The sequence below is a fragment of the Balaenoptera borealis genome, assembly GCF_965194805.1.
Source record: "Balaenoptera borealis genome assembly, chromosome: 20".
NCBI lineage: Eukaryota > Metazoa > Chordata > Mammalia > Artiodactyla > Balaenopteridae > Balaenoptera > Balaenoptera borealis.
Genome location: NC_138879.1, coordinates 35,450,141 through 35,472,748, shown reverse-complemented (window position 1 = coordinate 35,472,748; position 22,608 = coordinate 35,450,141). Strand labels below are relative to the sequence as shown.

Genomic DNA, 22,608 nt, shown 5'->3' with positions numbered 1-22,608 from the left:
TTTACATGTTAATTTATAGACCAGCTCTGAACCACATGGAAAAATGCAAAGAGTATAAAAAGGTATATACAGTCAAGTCTTCCTCATCCATGTCCTCCAGTCACTCAGTTCCCTTCCTAATAGGAACCTAATGTCATTGGTTTCTTGCATATCCTGTGCATATATAAGTAAATGCATACATTCATATAATAATTTCCTCCTGTTACAGAAATGGTAATGTGCTATACATTGTTCTTTACTGTGCCCTGTTCCCTTAATTATATATCTGAAAATCTTCCTAAATACTTTGCTTATGGCTACATATATTGAGAGGATGTCCTGTAACTTGTTTAACCAATTTCCAACCAGTGGATGTTTATATTTTCAATCTTTTGATGTAATAAAAACCATCACAGCCTCTAGACATAAGGCCAAGGCTCAGAGTAAGTTCAACCAAGGTTTAAATTATGCTTTTATTTACAAGCTAAGTGACTTTGCACCAGCTATTTGGGCTCTCTGTGCCTCTCTTTCCTCACCTGCAAAATGAGGATAATAATACTATCATGACATCCTTTTGGGAAGGGTCAAAGGAGAAAATGTATGTAAAGTGCTTAACACAATACCTGGCCCAAGAGAGTAATAATACTAACAATAGTCACCAAGTATTGAGTACTTAATATGAACTACACTCTGCTAAGAATTCACATATTATCTCTTTCCATCCTCACATCAACCCTAAAAGGTAGAGACCACTGTTTCCACTTTTACGAAAGGATAGCAGAGAGGTTAACCAATATGCCCCTCAACTCAGGTATAAGTAGAACAGGATTCAAACTCAGGCTTTCCTAACATCAGAGCCCTGTTCTGAACCATTACATCCATCTGCTGGTGCTCAACAAATGTAGCTGTTGTCATCCTCCCCACCATCATCATCCCCATCCGCATCACTACCATCACTACCACCACCACCACCATCCCCATCACTACCATCACCACCACCACCACCATCCTCATCACTATCATCACCACCACCACCACCATCTCCATCACTACCATCACCACCACCACCACCATCCTCATCACTATCATCACCATCATCACCACCATCCCCACCACTACCATCACCACCACCACCACCATCCTCATCACTATCATCACCATCATCACCACCATCCTCATCACTACCATCACCACCACCACCATCCTCATCACTATCATCACCATCATCACCACCATCCTCATCACTATCATCACCACCACCACCACCATCACTGTCATTACTATCACCTGATTTAGGCCTGTTGCTCTCTGAATTGGCCTGTGCCTACCTTTGCCTTCAGGCTCCCCAGCAGCTGGTACAAGTTTTTCCAGAAACAATTGTTTTTTGCTGATTTCAGGTTATCACTTCCTCTGATCTCTCCTTCCTGTGCACGCATGTGTATGCATGCGTGCACACGCACACACACTCAGGCAGATCTAGGGATCTTTATTACAATACAACATCTGTTTGAGATGGTCCATATTTCATGATTGCATTTGGCCAACATCACTAGCACAGGCAGCTGAGCAAAGCGAAGTAGAATTTTGAGGTGGATACGGAGGGTAGTCTGAAATGGTTGTGGCCCGTCCTCTCCCCTACCCATCCACCACCTCCAGGGATAGAAGATAGAGGAAAAGAAAAAAAAAATCAGCAGCCATTAAATGACTGTCTACTACATGACAAGAGGTGTGCTTTATGTGTGTTACCTCTAAGCCTCAAGGTAGGTACTCTTCACTCCATTTTACAAATAAAGAAACAGAAATTCACAAGAGGTAAAGTGAGTTGCCAAAGGCCAAAGCTAGTGAGTACCTGAGCCAAGATTCTAATCCAGGTCTGTGGAGACAGAGCAGGTTTGCATTCTGGAGGAATAGTCAGTGTGTCACCATCCCCAAAATCCAGGGAATCAGGGTCAGCTGGAGAGAGGCAGAGCCCCTAAAAGTGGCCTCTGTCTTCTTAGACCCCTCCCCTGCAGGCCTTCTCTGAGGCTGACACACATGCCAGGAAACAAACTGAAGCTGTCTCTCCACCTTCCTTAAACATCTAAAATCCTCGCTCCTCTGTTGTACCTTCAGGACAGTTTAGGTTATGCTGCTGTAACTAATAAACCCCAAATCTCATGGTCAGCATGGGAGAGTGGGCAGATATGCTCATCATCATTACTCAGGAATCCAGGCTAATGAGACTTATCCATCTTGACCACAGCGCATGGGCAAGGGGATGTGGCAACTCAAGCACTGGCTTTTAAAGCTTCCACCTTGGGACTTCCCTGGTGGCACAGTGGTTAACAATCCACCTGCCAATGCAGGGGACACTGGTTAGAGCCCTGGTCTGGGAAGATCCCACAGGCCGCAGAGCAACTAAGCCCGTGCTCCACAACTACTGAGCCTGCGCTCTGGAGTCTGCGAGCCGCAACTACTGAAGCCTGCGCACCTAGAGCCCGTGCTCTGCAACAAGAGAAGCGACCGCAATGAGAAGCCCGCGCACCACAATGAAGAGTAGCCCCCACTCGCTGCAACTAGAGAAAGTCCATGCGCAGCAACGAAGACCCAATGCAGCCCAAAATAAATAAATAAATACTCAATGTGATTTTTAAAAAAAAGCTTCCACCTGGAAGGAACATATGTCACTTTCACTCACATTTCATTAGCCACAGCAAGTCTCATGGTCTACCTACCTCAAAGTGTACCTGAGGGGAGAACAGAAGTGTCTGATGGCCAGCACCGTGGGTATCCCAGCCAGAGGCACTGCCCCCCTAGCCTGCCCACTTCTCTGCCACCCCACTGGTGCATTCACACAGCCTTTTTTGTACTCTCTTCCCCTCCCCCAAGGTCATGAGGGGCACTTGACCTTGCTCTAGAGTCCACAAGATTTTATTCAGCCACTGGAGCTCCACTTGCTTTGTCAGGGTCTCAGTCTTGGGCTGGAATTGCAGGGGTTCCTGGGAAAGGCTCTCTGTGCCTGTCTCCGGGCTGAAAGCACCACACAAAGACAGAGAATTCTCCCAATCCCCTCCCAGGGCCTGGGCTTTCTCCTGCAGCACTAGCTGCTTTTGTCACAATAAGGCAGAGCTTAGGTCCAAACTGGAAACCAAGGCTGTAGACAAGTGGTCACAGAAGCAATGTCCCTCAGAGTGTAATTCAAGGAGAGCCAGGAATCTACCAAATGGGGAGCCGACTGGCGGTCTCCTGAGGCCTCTGCCACAACTACCCCTCGGAGACACCTCCCCGCTCCTGTCCCTGAACCAGCTACACATACAGTCAGAGGAGCTGTCCCCTGAGGGCTGGGATCTGAGCAGCAGCAAAGCACACCCTTCTGATGCCCAAATACAATATCTTCTCTTCTTAACTGCCTCTACTCCCTGAGGTTTCCACCACTAAAGATCACCTTTGTGTTTAAGGCTTCCAAGATTCCAATAAATATTATCCAGGAAAGCTAAAACACCACACATTCTTCCTCTCCTGACCAAGATTCTCTTGATTTCCAGTAACAGGAGCTCATCTAAACTATTTTGGGCAGAGAAGGGAAATTTACTGTGAGGACACAGGTCAGTCTCACAGAACTCGACAGCGGGGCCTCCCAGGGGTGGAGAGTAAGGCAGTGTGTCTCTCAGATTGTCTTTCTCTGGGGCACTTCACTGAACACGAGTCGGGTACCAGGCACCACAGAAAGCTCTGCGACCAGTCAAACACAAATGAGACAAGGTCTGTTCCCTCAGGAAGTTACAGCCTGAATGGAATGATCAGACACGACACATAAACTAGAGCAAGGAGGTGTTACAAGGGAGTAGGCGCTGGCCATGCAGAAATGGAGGACAATCCAGGGGCCAGACCCAGAGGGGGCAAAGCCACGGTGTTCTTGGCTAAATTATGGAGGCAGTGGACACGAGCAGTGAGAAACAGGATGGGAAAATAGGTTAGGATGAGATCATGGAGGTCTTCGATGCCAGGAAAATAAATATAGCTTTCATCTAGGAAAAAAAATCAGAAGACACTGAAGGTCTGATGACAGTAGAGTGGTGGGATCAGACATGGGCCCATCTGTCTTTGGCCTGAGGGAAAGATGGGGACAAAGGAGACCATGGAGGTAAGGAGGCTTGTGAAGCAGCACAGAGAGGAAGGGCCAACCAACTGAGAAGCAAGCTGGTTGGGAAGAGAGGTCAACAGCACCTGCGAGCTCCTGCACGCAGACACCGACACACAGCTGTCCCTTCCAAGCATCCATCAGCCCAGAGGGCCTGAGAGGAGGGTCCCAGGCCAGGGCCTTCTGTTTGGGGAGGGAGGGTGGGAGTATCAGGAAAGATCCAGAGCATGGGCAGCTCCACAGGGCAGCAGGGACCAGGGTGGGGGGATGAACAACTGACGGTGGTGAACACAGATGTACCTAATCAGAATCACACACGCATGCACATACGCCACACCAAGCACATGAGGCAGTGACTACAGGAAGAGCTCAGAGTCAAGCAGACCCTGGTTCAAGTCCTGGCTCTGCCTTTTGCCAGCTGTGAGATCGTATGCAACTCTCTAAATGTCTCTGAGCCTCAGTTTTCTTCTCATCTGTAAAACGTCAATAGTAAGATCTACCTCCTGGCTTGCTGTGAGGAGTAAAGTGAAGTAATAATGGCTATTGATAGACTAATCCTAAAAAATCATACACATTCTTGCCCTCCTGTATTTATGCCCTTGCAATGTGACCTCGTAGCTCCTCTTAACAAGAGGTGGAGTCTATTTCTTAAGCCCATGAATCTGAGTTTGTGACTTGCTTTGGCCAAAGGGACAATAGCAAAAGTGATGCTAGAATAGACTTGAATCGTGGAGCCTTGCTTTCTCATGCTCTTAGAACCGAGAGACCGTGTGAAGAAGGCCAGGCTAGCCTGCTGGATGATGAGACACGTGGCCCAGTTGACCCCATCACTCCAGTCAACAGCTAGCAAATGCCCAGGAAACAGAGTCACCTGGCTGACTCACAGCTGACTGCAGGCCCATGGGTCAGCCCAGCCAAGACAGCAGAACTGCCCAGTCCAAATTGCCGAGCTGCCAAATCATGAGCAATTAAATGCTTGTTTTAAGCCACTATGTCTTGGGTGGTTTGTTATGCAGTAAAATCTAATTGATAGACTTATGTTCCTGCCCAAGATGAAGTAACAGGGATCAGATTTATCTTCCTGCCTGAAAAAACCAAAATACTCAAGCAAGACTCTGGACATTGGGTGGGTACTGAAGGATGGCAATCCCCAAAAGACAGGAAAACAAATGATGTGAGCCCTAAGATCACCCCAGCTTACTGTCCAGGCTTCAGTGCAGATGAGGGGACCCAGACGGAGTCTGAGCTAAGAAGACGTAGCTGAGAGCCTGGGGAGACCAAGGTGGGTGGTGTTCTCAGGACAGAGTGCTGGAGAGGAGAGAGCTGCTCCCAGAGAGAACCCTGGAGACCTGCAAGTCCTCGCCTTGAGTATTCAGCAGGGTACTTAGCACATGCGTGTCAGTAAACTACCTGAGGCCAGGGAAAGACCCATTTGAAAGGATGAGAGAACAGTGCCCCACACTCACCCAGAGCCAGAAATGGGGGCTGCTGTCTCCAGCCATACTGTAAAAACTCAATCTACAGGGCATTGAGTGGAATACTCAGGAAGGTCATGCTTCAGTAGTGGGGGTATAACTAGTCCTAAACAGAACACTCCTCCAGACCTGCCTAATAAAAACAAGATCTCAAATGATCAGACTGTGTCTAAGTAACTTCACTGCATCTCAGAAAATCTAACTGATACGAAACCTAAAACTTAAGGAGTGTTTATCATGTTCCAGCAACTTTACATATACGTAAACATTTTACATATATTACTACACTGCTATTACTTTATTTATTAAAACCCTTTCAAATAGGTTTTTATCCCCATTGTACAGATGGTAAAGTCTAAGATAACACATATAAAGTGCTGGCACGTTCAATAAATGCTATTTCTCTTAACTCCTCACCCTCACTCCCTGCCTGCAACCATGAGCAACCAAATGTTTTTTCCCAAGTTGCACATGTACTTCAAAGAAATTATGGCTTTTAAAACCCAAATCCTCCAGACTTCAGGAGGAAAGTGTTCTCTGGCTGGGGTCCTGGGGAAAGTCCTGAATGAAGAGTTAGGAGTGCTAGTTCCAGTCTGGGTACTGCCACTATCTTTCAAGGTGACCTTGAGCCAGCCTTCACCTCTCAGATCCTGATTCACCCACCTGTGATGGGGAGGAGGTGATTCCTCAAAGCAATCCTCTCATTCCAGAAGCCAGGATGCCTCAATCATACTTTGGCTAATGTTCTGATGTGACGGATGGCAGAGTTGGAAAAGCAGAGTGGTATCTACCACAGTTGGGATGCACACACACACACACACACACACACACACACACATGCGCGCGCGCGCACGGAGCTTCTTGTTGAGCCTCTCTCCAAAGGTTTCTTGCACATCGAACTAGCTCTCCCTCACCCGCCCTAGTGCAGCATTACCGCCTTAGGCCAGAAGGTGGTGTTGCTTCTCCGTGTGCGTTCAACCGCACGTTCTCCGTGTGCGTTCAACCGGTTTGTGCGCAAACCGAGCTGGGCACAGAGCGAGTGCAGAGGGTAACCGTGTGTCCCTTCCTTTCCAGAACACTCGAATCACAAGCACCAAGGACAATTCGAAATTAGAAGGGAATTGGGACTTTTCTGGAAAGACACTAAATATTACCGGAACGTGCCAGGTACTGTGCCAGCTACTTTACAACCCTTCTTTTAAAAACCAGGTCCGCCAATGCTCAGAGATGATAAAAGGAAGAAGTAGGTGCTTAGTAAATGTTGATTTGATTTCCCCATCTTTGTAGCCTTCATAGCATAGGGCATTTGATTGATGATCAATAAGTATTGATTGACTGATTGACTGATTGATTGAGTTGTAACTGCAGATAGAAAACCAAAGGCTGAGCTAGTGTAGCAGGACCAAAGAGAGTATTCAGTCCAAAACTACAGTTTCTAGATATACAATGAAGGCCAGAGGGAAACAGAAAGAAAACTATGTGCCTGGCACAAAGCAGGTTCTCACCAAACATCTGCTGAATTATTAGATGAAGTGCTTTTGCCCACATCATCCCTTACTCCATTAGGCAATAGATTTTATCCCCACTTTACAGATGGAAAAACTGAGGCTGTCACAAGGGACCCGGCGAAGTCACAAGGTGACTTCGAAGCACATTGAGCCCTGCCCCTAAGAATAATATTTGTAAGCTATTTCTATTGATCTTGATAAGTTGTCAAGCACTTTCATATGCACTCTTTCATTCATTTTAATCCTCATAGGAACAGTGAAGAGTATGTATTACTATTTCTATTTTGCAGATGAGGAAACTGAGGCTTAGCAAGGTTGTCTGCCCAGTACACACAGCTGCTGAGGGGCAGATCTGAAGACGAGGTCCCGAGCCTCTGAGTCTGCCCTTCATCCCCTACACCAGTGCATTTTTAACTCGAGTGTTTATGGGGGTACAAGAACTCACTAGAATACTTTTTCAATTTGTGTTTTCATTGTTCACTTTTTCCCCAGCTTTACTGAGATATAATTGACACATAACATTGTGTGAGTTTAAGGTGCACAATGTGATGATTTGACACCAGTATATATTGTGAAACGTTTACCACAGTAAGGTTAGTTACCACATCCTCCACCTCTCCTAGTTACAAGTTTGTTGTTGTTGTTGTTATGGTGAGAACGTTAAAGCTTTACCGTCATAGCAACTTTCAAGTATGCAATACAGTGTTGTTAACTGTAGTCACTAAGCTGTACCTTAGACCCCCAGAACTTACTCATCTTATAATTGGAAGTTTGTACCCTCTGACCAACATATCCCCATTTCCCCCACCCCCCAAGCCCCTGACCACCTTCATCCTACTCACTGTTTCCATGAGTTCAGTGTTTTTAGATTCCACACCGAAGTGAGCTCATCAAGTATTTGGTTTTCTCTGTCTGACATTTCACTTAGCACAATGTCCTCAAGGGCTATTCATATTGTCAAAATGATAACTTTTTTTTTTTTTTTTTTTAATGAATGGCCGCTTTAAAACTAACAGCTGCCTCCCAATTTCAGTGTCCTCTTTTGTATTTTCCGGTAGCTTCGGCTACTTTAATTATTCAGCGCCAATGAGAGTTAGACCTAATACCTAAATGATGCACTCATACCATGTGAAAGTCAAATGACCCCAAGATACATTGTTAGAAGGGAAGATTTATAGGGGTTTAAATCAAGGAGGAGAAGTGAGTGATCTGCCTGGCACACCCAGGGCAGCATGCCAGGCGAACCTGTGCTGTGTCTGGTGGACACTCGTTCCCAGCGGGAAGTGTGACTTAGATATAGAAAGAAAAAATAGCATTAGTGTCATTCATTTGAATTTTAGAAATTTTGTAATTTTGCTTGTATTTAACTTGTAAATTTGTTTCTGGTTTCATAGTTGTCACGTAAGAGCTATAAGCATACATGTATACCTAGTTTTATGCTTCTACACACTTAAGTAATATTATAATGAAATTAATTTGTCAACACCGAGAGACCCTGGGAATGTTTTTCCCTTTAAAAGGATTGTGCACACAGTCAGGTTAGAGAAACACTTCCTAACCTGACCATACTTCCTTCCCTCAAAGAAGGGGCTGTAGCCACAGATATTTTTTTCTCTGGCTGGGAAGGAGCTCTCTCCCTAGAGAACAGGGAAGAGTTCACTCCCAGGCCAGATGCAGGGCCGTGGGGAGGCAATCCCTTCCCTCATCCCCAGTCCTGCCCGGACAGGGAGAGTTTTTGTTTTTTGTTTTTTGGGTTTTTTTATTATTATTATTTTTTCATCTTTATTGGAGTATAATTGCTTTACAATGGTGTGTTAGTTTCTGCTTTATAACAAAGTGAATCAGTTATACATATACATATGTTCCCATATCTCTTCCCTCTTGCGTCTCCCTCCCTCCCACCCTCCCTATCCCACCTCTCTAGGTGGTCACAAAGCACCAAGCTGATCTCCCTGTGCTATGAGGCTGCTTCCCACTAGCTAGCTATCTAAGTGTCCATCAACAGACGAATGGATAAAGATGTGCCACATATATACAATGGAATATTACTCAGCCATAAAAAGAAACGAAATTGAGTTATTTGCAGTGAGGTGGATGGACCTAGAGTCTGTCATACAGAGTGAAGTCAGAAAGAGAAAAACAAATACCATATGCTAATACATATATATGGAATCTTTTTTAAAAAAAAAGGTCATGAAGAACCTAGAGAGTTTGGTTTATTTATTTATTTATTTATTTGGCTGTGTTGGGTCTTCGTTTCTGTGCGAGGGCTTTCTCCAGTTGCGGCAAGCGGGGGCCACTCTTCATCGCGGTGCGCGGGCCTCTCATTGTCGTGGCCTCTCTTGTTGCGGCGCACAGGCTCCAGATGCGCAGGCTCAGTAGTTGTGGCTCACGGGCTTAGTTGCTCCACGGCATGTGGGATCTTCCCAGACCAGGGCTCGAACCCGTGTCCCCTGCATTGGCAGGCGGATTCTCAACCACTGCGCCACCAGGGAAGCCCTGAGAGTTTGTTTTGAGGCTAAGAGGAGGTTCCCTGTAGAAGAGGGGCAACTCTCGCCTGGTTCAGTCAGGAAGGCAAGAGGGGGGTGCACCTTAAAATTGAGGGTGAAGTGGATCCATCTTCCTCTCACCTGACTCATTAATAGAACATCCGGGATCCACCTCCAGGCACATGAGAGTGGCAACAGTTAGGTCCAAGATCTTGCCATTGGTTTCCTTTAGAATTTTACTAAACTTTTCAAAAATCACAAAAATAACTTATGTTTATTGCTTCCAATGAGACAATTGTATGTATAATACCCCCCCCAAAAAGGAATGTGATTAAACTCTTCCCCACCCCCTCAATATTAGCTGCTCGGATGTGACTCTCTACCCACGTCTCCATACTCACACAGCCGTGTCCAAACACACACATCCTATTTAGACGGTGCTTTGGTCATCCCTTGACAACAGAGGATAATTCCACTTGCTTATCTCAACTAACATCATCTTAACTTTTCAGGTCAATGGGTAGACCCTCAACTCATTCTTTCTGAAGAGCTGCATGACATTGCAGAATACGGATGGGACACAATTTACTCACCCACTCTCCTAAGGATGGACAGTCAGGTTGTTTCCAAGTTTTCCTTCCTGACCGTTTCAAGCAAGGCTGCAATACCCATCCTTGGACATATGGCTTCCTTCCTCACACCCCTTTCTAATGGATCCTAGAAGTGAGCTAGGTCAATATATGTGGGTCATTCTTTTTTAGTTCAACAGCTATTCCCCACGTGATTGTTCATGTGTTCTTTTCACAGATCTGCACTGAGTGTCTGCTGTGTGCAGAGCACTGTGTTGGACGTGCAGAAGTCAATGAGGCAAGGCTTTGCCCTCAGGCACATGAATACTAAAGATTATTTACATAGCTGGTATATATTAGTTATATAGGTAATTATTAATTATATGCTAGTTGTTATAGAGTGTATAACTAGTATTTATAGAACTCTATTCAACAGACGAAGTGATAGCACCCTAAGGGAGGTAGATATAGATTAAGGGGTGAAGGAGTGTATGTGTATCCATGTCCTTTTTCTCCAGGGCAGGCAGAGAGTGACCTGAGGAGGCTCTGCCCAGCTGGGGCCGGTGCTGAGGCCCTGCCCCTGGGCCCACCCTTCTCCTCATCCCTGGTTGCCCACAAGAGACAACCTCTGGAGCTGGATGGCATTTTTCCCACTCGTACCAGCCACCATTCATCATGGTGGCCTTTTTCTTTCTTTCTTTTTTTTTTTTTTTTGGCTGCGTTGGGTCTTTGTTGCTGCGCACAGGCTTTTCTCTAGTTGTGGCGATCGGGGGCTATTCTTGCGGTGTGCAGGCTTCTCATTGCAGTGGCTTCTCTTGTTGCAGAGCACGAGCTCTAGGTGTGTGGGCTTCAGTAGTTGCAGCATGCAGGCTCAGTAGTTGCAGCATGTGGGCCCTAGAGCACGCAGGCTTCAGTACTTACAGTGCATGGGCTCTAGGGCAGCCGGGCTTCAGTAGCTGTGACGCACGGGCTTAGTTGCTCCGCGGCATGTGGGATCTTCCCGGACCAGGGATTGAACCCATGTTCCCTACATTGGCACCACCGCGCCACCAGGGAAGTCCATGGTGGCCTTCTATATGTTAAACATCTCACATATATTCCCTTATTCACACTAATCCTTACAAACCCACTGAATTCATTATCTATTGCTATGTAACAAATTACCCCCAAATTTAGTGACCTAAAACAATAAACTTCTGTTATCTCACAGGTTTTATGTGGTCTTTTGTGTCCGACTTCTTTTGCTCAGCATAACATTTTCAAGGTTCATCCACGTTATATACATGAATCCACACTCCATTCCTCTTCATGGCCCAAAAAATTCCATGGTATGAATATACCACTTTCCTTCGTCTATACATCAGTTAATGGACATTCTTTTAAAGTTGCCTTAGAGATTATCATACTAAGTGAAGTAAGTCAGACAAAGACAAATATCATATAATATCACTTATATGCAGAATCTAAAAAAATGATACAAATGAACTTATTTACAAAACAGAAACAGACTCACAGACATAGAAAACAAACTTATGGTTACCAAAGGGGAAAGGTGGAGGAGAGGGATAAATTAGTAGTTTGGGATTAACATATACACACTACTATATATAAAGTAGATAATCAACAAGGACCTACTGTACAGCACAGGGAACTCTACTCAATATTCTGTAATAACCTATATGGGAAAAGATTCTGAAAAAGGATGGATATATGTATATGTATAACTGAACCACTTTGCTGTACACCTGAAACTAACACAACATTGTAAATCAACTATACCCCAATATAAAATAAAAATTAAATTTAAAAAAAAGAAAAAGAAAAGAAAAATTTAAACAAGCAAAACACCTAAAAATATTCCAAAAAAGGATAATGGCAGCTAACGATCTCTGCTAGATAATAAAACATTTTTTAAAATCTATGATAATGTTGACACATTAAATAAATATATAAATGCAACAGAATAAAAATTCTACATTATTTCCATAAAAAAACAGTACTATTACAATAGCACAGAAAAAGGAAACACTTAGATATAAACTAATAAAATAGGTGCAGAATCTGTACACTGAAAATTACAGAACAGTTATGGGAAACAATCAAAGAAGACCAGAAAAAAGAGAAATACCAGGTTCATGGATCAGAAAACTCAATATTGTTAAGATGTCAGTTGTCTCCAAATTGATCTATAAATTCAGTGCAATCCAAACAAAAATCCCAGAAAGATATTTTACAAATATTGATAGCATGATTTGTAAATTTATATGCAAAGAGACTAGAATACCCAAATTAATTTTGAAAAAGAATAACCTTGGAGGATTTACATTACCGAAGTTCAAGACTTACTATAAAACTACAGTACAATGTTGGCAGACAGATAGACAAGTAGATGGATGGGACAGAACACAAAGTCCAGAAATAAAGATATGGGCAATTGAATCTTTACAAAGGTGCAAAGGCAATTTAATGGAGAACGGAGAGTGTTTTCAAAAATGATGATAAAACCATTGGAAGGGAAACAATATGCAAAGGGAGGGGAGGAAGGGAGGGAGGAACAGATGAGAAGAGAAATAAACCACGATCCATACATACCTCATATCATATACAAAGTTAATTCCAAATGGATTATAGATCTATATGTAAAACTCTAAAACTTTTAGAAAAAAAAAATAGGAGAAAACCTTTGTTACCTCGGGTCATGCAAAGTGTCCTTAGATAGACCAAAAGCACTATGAAAAAAAGAAAAAAAAATTAGACTTATCAAAATGCTTTAAACGTTTTCTCTGTGAAAGACAATTAAGAGAATGAAAAGACAAGTCATAGATCAAGAGAAAATATTTGCAAATCTTATATTTGATAATGGACTTCTTTCCAGAACATATAAGAAATTTTGAAAACTCAACAATGAGAAAACAAACAGCACAATAAAAAGATGAGCAAAGATATACAGGTAGTAAATAAGCACATGAAAATATGCTCAACATCATTTGTCATTTGGGAAATGTAAATCAAAACCACAATGATGGGGCTTCCCTGGTGGCGCAGTGGTTGAGAACCTGCCTGCCAATGCGGGGAACACGGGTTCGAGCCCTGGTCTGGGAAGATCCCACATGCCATGGAGCAACTAAGCCCGTGCGCCACAACTACTGAGCCTGCGCTCTAGAGCCTGCGAGCCACAACTACTGAGCCCACGTGCTGCAACTACTGAAGCCCTCACGGCCTAGAGCCCGTGCTCCACAACAAGAGAAGTCACCACGATGAGAAGCCTGTGCACCACAATGAAGAGTAGCCCCCGCTCACCACAACTAGAGAAAACCCGCGTGCAGCAACAAAGACTCAGTGCAAACAAATATAACTAATAAATTAATTAATAAAAAACAAAACAAACAAACAAAAAACACAATGAGATATCACTATATACCTATCTGAAAAGTTAAAATTAAAAAAGAAAAACTGACAATAGCTAGTGTTAACAAGATGGAAGCCAATGAAACTCTCATACATTGCTGGTGGGAATGTAAAATGGTGTGGCCACTCTGGAAAATAGTTTGGCAGTTTCTTTTAACGTAAACAAACACTTACCATAAAATCCAGCAATCCCACTCTTATTTATCCAAATGAAATAAAACCCGACATTAATATAAAACTTATACACAAATGTTTATAGCAACTTTATTCATAATCACCAAATGGAAACCCAAGTGTCCTTCAGTTAGGGAATGGATTAATACATCTTATATATCCATACACTGGAATACTACTCACCAACAAAAAAGAATAAACTATGATACACAGAAGAACGACATGGATGAATCTCAAAATAATTATGCTGAGTGAAAGAAACCAGACCCAGAAAGAGTAACATTGTATGATTCCATTTTTATAAAATTCTGGAAAATGCAAACTAATCTATAGGGACAAAAAGTAGATCAGTGGTTGTCTGGTGACAGGGGCTGCAAGGGAGGCAAGGAAGGGAGAGGGTGGGATTACAAGGGGTTATGAGGAGACTTTTGGGTGTGATGGGAATGTTTCCTATCTTAATTGTGGTGATAGTTTTAATGGTATATACATGTGTCAAAACTTATTAAATTGTACACTTTAAATCCATGCAATTTATTGTATGTCAATTACACTACAATAAAACTGTTTTTAAAAATGACCTGCCTCTTTGAACATGTTTGGGTTCCTCTATGAGAAGTTACAACTTTCTCAGTTTATAAATTCTGTCAGTTGTTTTATGTGTCAACTTGGCTAGGCTATGGTACCAAATTATTCAATCAAATACTAATCTAGGTGTTTCTGTGAAGGTGTTTTGTAGATGAGATTAATATCTACAATCAGTTGAAAGAAAGAAGGAAAGGAGATTATCCTGGATAATATGGGTGGGCCTGATCCACTCAGTTGAAGGGCATTAAGAACAGAATTGAGGGCTTCCCTGGTGGCGCAGTGGTTAAGAATCCGCCTGCCAATGCAGGGGACACAGGTTCCATCCCTGGTCCAGGAAGGTCCCACATGCCACGGAGCAACTAAGCCCGTGCACCACAACTACTGAGCCTGTGCTCTTGAGCCCGCAAGCCACAACTACTGAGTCCATATGCCACAACTACTGAAGCCCGCGTGCCTAGAGCCTGTGCTCTACAACAAGAGAAGCCACTGCAATGAGAAGCCTGTGCACTGCAACGAAGAGTGGCCCCCACTCTCTGCAACCAGAGAAAAGCCCACGCGCAGGAACGAAGACCCAACACAGCCAAATAAATAAATAAATAAGAACAGAATTGAGGTTTCCCTGAGGAAGAAGAAATTCTGCTTGTGGACTGGAGCTTCCCTATCAGAGTCCCAGCCTGCCAGTCTACAGATTTCAAACTTGCCTAGCCAGCCTCCACAAACACATAAGCCAAGTACTTACAGTAAATCTCTTTACACAGAGAGAATATATACTTACAGTAAATCTCTTTACACAGAGAGAATATATCATATATTAATATATTATATATCCTAACATACCTATCAGAATCATATACTGATATTATCTTATTGCTCATATATTATCAATGGTATAATATATGTATGAATGTATATTATATATGGTGTAGGGATTTATACACATATATATAAATATCTATATCTCAGTTCTTTTTCTTTGGTATGAAGTGGCCCAAACACCCATAGTCCCTACTCCTGCCACATTGCCTTTTCTCTCCCAGCCTGCCCCTATGGCCTCATGGGGAGTTCCCTATAACCAGCTGACTGAGGAAGAGAAAACTCAGGACTGGTTTACAGATGGTTCTGCACGATATGTAGGCATCCCCCAAAAGTGGATAGCTACAGCACTGCAGCCCTTTCTAGTGCATCCTATAGGACAGCGGTGAAGGTAAATCTTCCCTGAGGGCAGAACTCTGATCAGGGCACCTGGCTGTTCATTTTGAAAAGAAATGGCCAGAGGCATAAGTTTGGTTCATGAGCTGTGGCCAATGATTTGACTAGATAGCCAGGGACTTGGAAGGAACGTGATTGGAAAATTGGTGACAAGGAATCTAGGTCATAGGCCTCTCTGAATGGGCAAGGAATGTGAAGATATTTATGTCCCATGTGAATGCTCACCAAAGGGTGACCTCCACAGAGGACTTTAGTAATCAGGGGGATAGGGTGACCAGCCGCCCCGTCATTGCCCATTGGCTTATAAGCAAAGCAGCCAGATGGCAGGGATGGAGGCTATGCGTGGGCTCAGCCACGTGGGCGTCCACTCACCGAGGCCAAGCTGGCTACAGCCAGTGCTGAGGGCCCAGTCTGCCAGCAGCAAAGACCAACCCTGAGACCCGGCACCATTCCCTGGGGTGATCAGCCCGCTGCCTCATGGCAGATTGATTACATTGGATTGCTTCCATCATGGAAGGGATAGTGCTTTGTTCTTACTCTGGATATGGATTTGCTTTCCCTGCATGTAATGCTTCTGCAAAAACTGCCATCTGTGGACTTCCAGAATGCCTTATCCACCATCATGGTATTCCACACAGCATTGCTTCTAGTCAAGGAACTCACTTCACAGCAAATGAAGTGCAGTAATGGGCTCATGTTCGTGGACTTTACTGGTCTTACTATATTGCCCGCCATCCTGAAGTAGCTGGCTTGATAGAAAGGTTGAATGGCCTTTTGAAGATCCAGTTACAGAACTAGCTAGGTGGCAACACCTTGCAGGGCTGGGGCAACGTCAAATCAGCATTCCATGCATGGTGTTATTTCTCCCACAGCTAGGATTCATGGTTCCAGGAATCAAGGAGTGGAAATGGCATGGCAGCATTCAATATTAACCCTAGTGATTGATAAGAAAAATTTTGCTTCCTGTCTACAACCATATGCTTGCTGATATAGACATCTTCATTCCAAAGGGAGGAACACTTCCACCTGGAAACACAACAATGATTCCATTGAATTGGAAGTTAAGACTGCTACCTCTATTTTGGACTCCTCATCCTTCTAAATAAACAGACAAAGATGGGAGTTACTGGACTGGCTGGGGTGATTGATTCTGCCTGCCAAGGGGAAAGTGGGCTGCTACTACATAATGGAGGTAAGGAAAAGTATGTCTGGAATACAGGAGATCCCTTAGGGCATCTCTTAGTACTATCATAGCCCGTGACTAAAGCCAATGAAATACTATAACAACACAATTCAGGCAAGACTTCTAATGGCACAGACCCTTCAAGAATGGATGTTTGGGGGCATCCCACCAGGAAAAGAACCACAACCAGCACTGAGGTGCTTGCTGAGGGTAAAGGAAATATGGAATGGGTAGTAGAAGAAGGTAGTTATAAATACCAGCTATGACCACCTGACCAATTTCAGAACTGAAGGCTGTATTATTATGAGTATTTATTCCTTATTTTATTGTGAGAATGTTTGTGTATTTTTTCTTCCCTCTCTTATCCCCTTGTCATCTAACATAAAACATACCAATAAAAACTAAGTTTACATTATTGAAGTTATAGGATTATCAAGGAGGGGAGTGAACATCATCCAAAGACTTTGCCTCCTCTTCTGGGGAAAGGGTTAGCACATTTTCAATTGTACACAGAATAATTGTATCATGTTAGGTGGAAATATGACTTTGTTATTGTCTTTATTTGGAGATTAAGTATGGTTTAGGAGATGTGTATTGGTGCCAGGTTGACCAGATGTGGTCTGTGATGATCAGTTTTATGTGTCAAGTTGGCTACTCTCTAGTACCTAGATATTCAAACACTAACATAGGTGTTGCTGTGAAGGTATTTTGTAAATGTGATAACATCTACAATCAGTTAACTTTACGTAAAGGAAATTTCCTGGATAATCTGGGTGGACCTGATCCAACCAATTGAAAGGCCTGAGGTTTCCCTCAAGAAATTCCACCTGTGTACTGCAGCGTCAGCGCCTGCCTGAGAGTTTCCAGCCTGACCTTCCTCATGGCATGCACTACAGATTCCAGACTTGCCTACCTGATCCCTAGAGTGGCAAAAGCCAATTCCTCGCAATAAATATAGATGGATAGATAGATAGATATAAATAGATAAATTGATTGATAGATAATTGAAAGATAGAGGATGGATGGATAGATGGAATAGGTAGGATAGATATCCACAGCTTGCATCTCTCTATCTCTGTGGTGCAACTGACTGCCACAAATACCACCTAAGAAAATCTTGCATCCCTTGAGAGTCAGAGCTTGTTTTTGATCCAAAAGGGATCACTCAACATATTCATCAGGCATGCCCCCCAAAACTCCTGGGCAAATCCCAGGAGTTCAAAGGATTATTCTAATGGAGGAATCAACTGGGCAGGTCAGGGCGACACTCCTAGAATAGTGTTCTGTCTTTCAGGGCATGCCTTCGGATATGTTAGTCCTTTCATATTTATTAAACTATCTGTAACGCAGTGGAATGCTACACGACCACTTAAAAATATGCTCTTTATAGGGCTTCCCTGGTGGCGCAGTGGTTAAGAATCCACCTGCCAATGCAGGGGACACGGGTTCGAGCCCTGGTCCGGGAAGATCCCACATGCCAAGGAGCAACTGGGCCCATGCGCCACAACTACTGAGCCTGCGCTCTAGAGCCCGCGAGCCACAACTACTGAGCCCATGTGCCACTACTACTGAAGCCCACGCGCATAGAGCCCGAGCTCCGCAACAAGAGAAGCCACCGCAATGAGAGGCCTGCACACCACAACAAGGAGTGGCCCCCGCTCGCTGCAACTGGAGAGAGCCGTGCATCAGCAAAGACCCAATGCAGACAAAAATAAATTAATTAATTAATTTTTAAAAATATGCTCTTTATCAACTGCCCCTGAAAGGGGATACAAAATCTCATAATATTAATTGCTTCTAAGGAGGGGAGCCCCGGGGCTCTGGGACAGAAGTAGGAGGGAGGATTTTCACTGTTTGTACTTTTGGAATGTTGGATTATGTGAGTCTATCATCTAAATTAGGGATTGACAAACTGTAATCCACAGGCCAAATCTAACCCACTGCCTGTTTAAAGTTTTACTGGAACATATTCATGCTTATTTGTTTACATACTGGCTATGGCTGCTTGCAAGCTGCAATGGCAGAGTTCAGTAATTGGAACAACTACATACACAACATACACAATGTCATATGGCCCACAAAGCCTAAAATATTTACTATCAGACCCTTCACAGAAAAAAATTTGCCGATATCTATCTAGATTTTTTAAAAATAGAAAAGTAAACTGACATTAAAAAAAAAAAATGACCCAAGAGAATTGAAAACATCTGTCCACACAAAAACTTATACATTAATGTTCATAGCAGCACTAGTCACAATAGGCAAAAAGTGGAACCAACCCAAAAGTCACTCAAATGATACATAAACAGAATGATAAAATGTGATATATCCATACAGTGGAACATTACTTGGCCAGAAAAAGGAATGAAGTACTGATAAATATTACAACACAGATGAACCTTGAAAACGTTATGCTAAGTGAAAGAAGCCAGACACAAAAGGCCACATATTGTATGATTCCATTTATATGAAATGTCCAGACTAGGCAAATTCACAGTGATAGAAAATACATTAGTGGTTTACAGGGGCTAGAGAGAAGGAAGAATGAGGAGTGACTGCAAATGGGTGCAAGGTTTCTTTGAGGAGTGATGAAAATGTTCTGGAATTAGATAGTGGTGATGGTTGCACAACTCTCTGAATATACTAAAAACCACTGAATTGTACACCATCACCAAGTACAAGGCATTTCAGAGTTCAGTTAGGGGGCTTAGCGCCGAGTGATAAGATAGTCCCCTCTACCACCTCAGGATCAGACCAGCCAGGGAGTTAGGGGGCCAAGTTCTACATCCCAATTATCCCAAACATCCATGAGATCTTAGGTAAGTTTCTTTCCCTGTCCAGTTCTTAATTTCCTTCTCTATAATATGATACAATTGGACAACGCGGGAGAAGGCCAGTACAATGAGACATGAGGGGAGATTCAGGGAGGCCTGACTTCCCAGAATCCTTTATTCTTTCCCCAAGATTTATCATCACCGACCCTAATCACCAGCATCTTCATCATCATCATCCTGTTCCAATTTCAAAGCACTTTCACATACATGATGTCATTTGATCCTCATAACCACCCTTTAGGGTAGATAGGTATCATCCCCATTTTACAGATGAAGAAATTAAACTTCAGAGTCAAATGACTTGCCCAACTTCATACAGTGGTTAAGTGTAGGAGCTGGGACTCAACCCCAGTTCTGTCCACAACACCACACTGTTTTTGCATGTTTGGCCTCTCTCTAAAGCCCAAGACAGCAATGTCCAGCAGCCTCACTATAAACACATCTTTGTTTGGACAAAGCAAGGGAGGAGAGGCACAAGGACTTGGGTCCTCCTTGACCTTTTCTTATCAACCCTTCTATACTGGTACAGCAGCAGTCTGTGCATAGGAGTATGCACGTACACTGGTGTGGACACCAAGCCCATTGTGTCACAAAGATACACACACCGGTACACATGACCTCAACAGATGAGAGGTCACTCCTTGTTACCAGAGTGGTAGGGAAGCTATGCCTTTAGGTCAGGGGAGTCCTGAGTCAGAACTCTGGGAGTCTGCTCTCTCCTAAATCCAGAAGACTCATTACCCCTTTCATGAAGCTTCAAGAAGGAAGAGGCACTTCCTCAATGTTTAGTAGACAAGAGTAGTGAGGAGAAGAGAAGGCCTGGGAATTATCCTCATTGCCTTTGCTGAAGCAGAGCCCAGGAAAGGGAACGTCAGTGAACAGGGCATTCACTCCCAAGCTCAGGGAGCTGGGCCTAAATCTCAAGGAGTATCAGCGAGACCACTGCTGTCAAACCCAGGTCAGCCCTTATAAGTCACAGTGCCTGGGCACTAGTAACACTACCAGCTATGTGTGCTTTGGCAAGTCACCCACCCTCTCTGATTCAGTTTGTTTATCCAAAAACACGGCTAATGACTGCCTGGGGTCTAGCTCAGAGGGGTGCTTGGAGGTTTCAGGGACATAAACTGAAATGCTTTAAAAATAAAATGTACTTTATGAACACACTCTTTCATTCTCCCTTAGCTGACAATGAAGAAGGGCTGAGGCATGAACACACTTGCGGAGTGACCCACTGACGCCTTTCCAGGGCTTGGCCAGCAAGCGGAAGTCAAGCCAAAAGCAAAAGTGTCTTCGGGAAAAGCCGGGTTGCCCATGCTTGCTTGCACTCTTTTTTCATTTGGCCAATCAACATTTATCAAGCATTCCTTACAGCACAGATGCTGTTCTGGGGGCTTGAAGATAAAGCAGTGAAGAAAAGAGACAATGGCTCTGCTCTCAAGCTTACGTTCTACTTGTGAAAGATCAATAAGTAAACGAATGTCAAGCATTGGCAGGCGCTATGCTGAATTAAACTGGGTAAGGTTAACAGTGATGGGGGAGTGGTACTATTTTCTGTAGGGTGTCAGCAGGCCCCTCTTATAAGAGGATGTTTGAGGAAAGACCTGAAGGAAGTAAGGGGATAGTTTAGGAGACGGCCACACCTTCCGTCTAGGCGAGAGGTCACTAGAGTTCTGGGGAGAGACAGACACGTTGCCCACGGCAACAGAGAATTTCCTACCATGCTGGTTTGGTTTGCCCCTCTTAGATTCATTCTCCTGCTATGTTCCCTGGGGGGAGGGGGGCTGACCCCTACAGACTGCATCCCTGGGTCAGCCTTGTCCTCTGCCTGACTTTTGTTAGGTTCAGCCAAAAGGAGGTCCCCAGAAGACTGGAGAACAGGATGAAAGAGAGGTGGGATACTGAAGCTCCTGCTTCCTCTGCCTGGCCACAGTTCCGACAGTGGCTGCGTTCCTCTTTGCCACAGTTCCCATCTGCCTTCCACAGCCCCTTCTGTAGTCGATCCTCCCGTGGTGCCCCTCCTGGGCCCCATGGGGTGGGGGCTCATCAGGAAGCCTTGCAGGATTAACCTCCTAGATGAGCACCATGTACCTACCCGTGCAGGAGTGTGCTGTCCACAGATGCTACCTGGACTGCCTCTCCCATCAGGACAGGATGAGTTTTGACCCTAGAGGCACCCATTGCAGATAAAATGTGGACCGTGGCCCCCTCTCCTCCTCCAAAGCTCCAGCTCTGTCAAATCATTCATACCAGCAAACGTGGGAACAGAAGTTGAGGTTCTAGAGCCCCTCGTCTTACTCCCTTAGGACCTCACTGCCCTGGAGGTTTTTCTCCCCAGGATCCAGCCCACCAACTTTCAACTATGTGGAGGAACCGGATCCACCTACCTCCAACACCGATAGCTCATTGCCCAGTTTATTTCCTTGATAGTATTTGTCACTACTGGCTTTTTAATGTGTACGTCTGCTCTGTCCACTAGAATGTACGTGCCATGAAAGAACAGAACTTCCCTGTCCTGTTCTCCTATGTGAACAGCATCCTAGGCCCAAGTATAAAACTCAGAAATGTTTTTCAGTGAATAACTGACAACAGAAATGAGTATAAAGCACCTCTGCTCCCAAACACCCTCCACAAGAATTGTAGCCATAAGCCCAGACACCAGTGGCTTAGGGTCACACGGGTGGGCAGATACTTCTCAGAAGCGTCTCGGTACTGCTGACTTCTCCAGGTGTGTGTGGGCAGGAGCCCCAAGTGGGACAACCAGGATAACCCAAGAGTCAGAGAACCACTCAGCTTCCACCTTTCTGAAGACCCTCAGCTTCTCCGTTCCTGAGTGGCTAGAGCTAAGAGAAACAGCCTCCAGGTCTCAGCATCTATTATATGGAAGACTCAAAATGCGGCTCACCAGACCACCTCCACCAATGACCCAAGAAATCTTGTGGGTGAGTGCTGCTGGTTATTTTCCTCCACTTAAGGGGCCCAAGCCTAGGCCCTCTAACTAAGACCTGATTCAGTATCTCTTTGGCCCCCATTCTACTCCACCCTAGATACCCACCCCACCCATGTGTGGCACCACCG

General features: G+C 44.2%; 1 protein-coding gene across 1 annotated transcript in view; it reads right to left on the bottom strand.

Annotated features, from left to right (window-relative positions):
* Positions 1-22,516, bottom strand: part of OR4D1 (olfactory receptor family 4 subfamily D member 1) — a 94,356-nt gene extending 71,840 nt beyond the window's left edge. Inside the window, exon 1 of the mRNA XM_082372097.1 lies at positions 12,831-22,516. The gene's annotated coding sequence lies outside the window, so the exon portion shown is untranslated. The remainder of the gene's footprint in view (positions 1-12,830) is intronic.
* Positions 22,517-22,608: the final 92 nt, after the last annotated feature.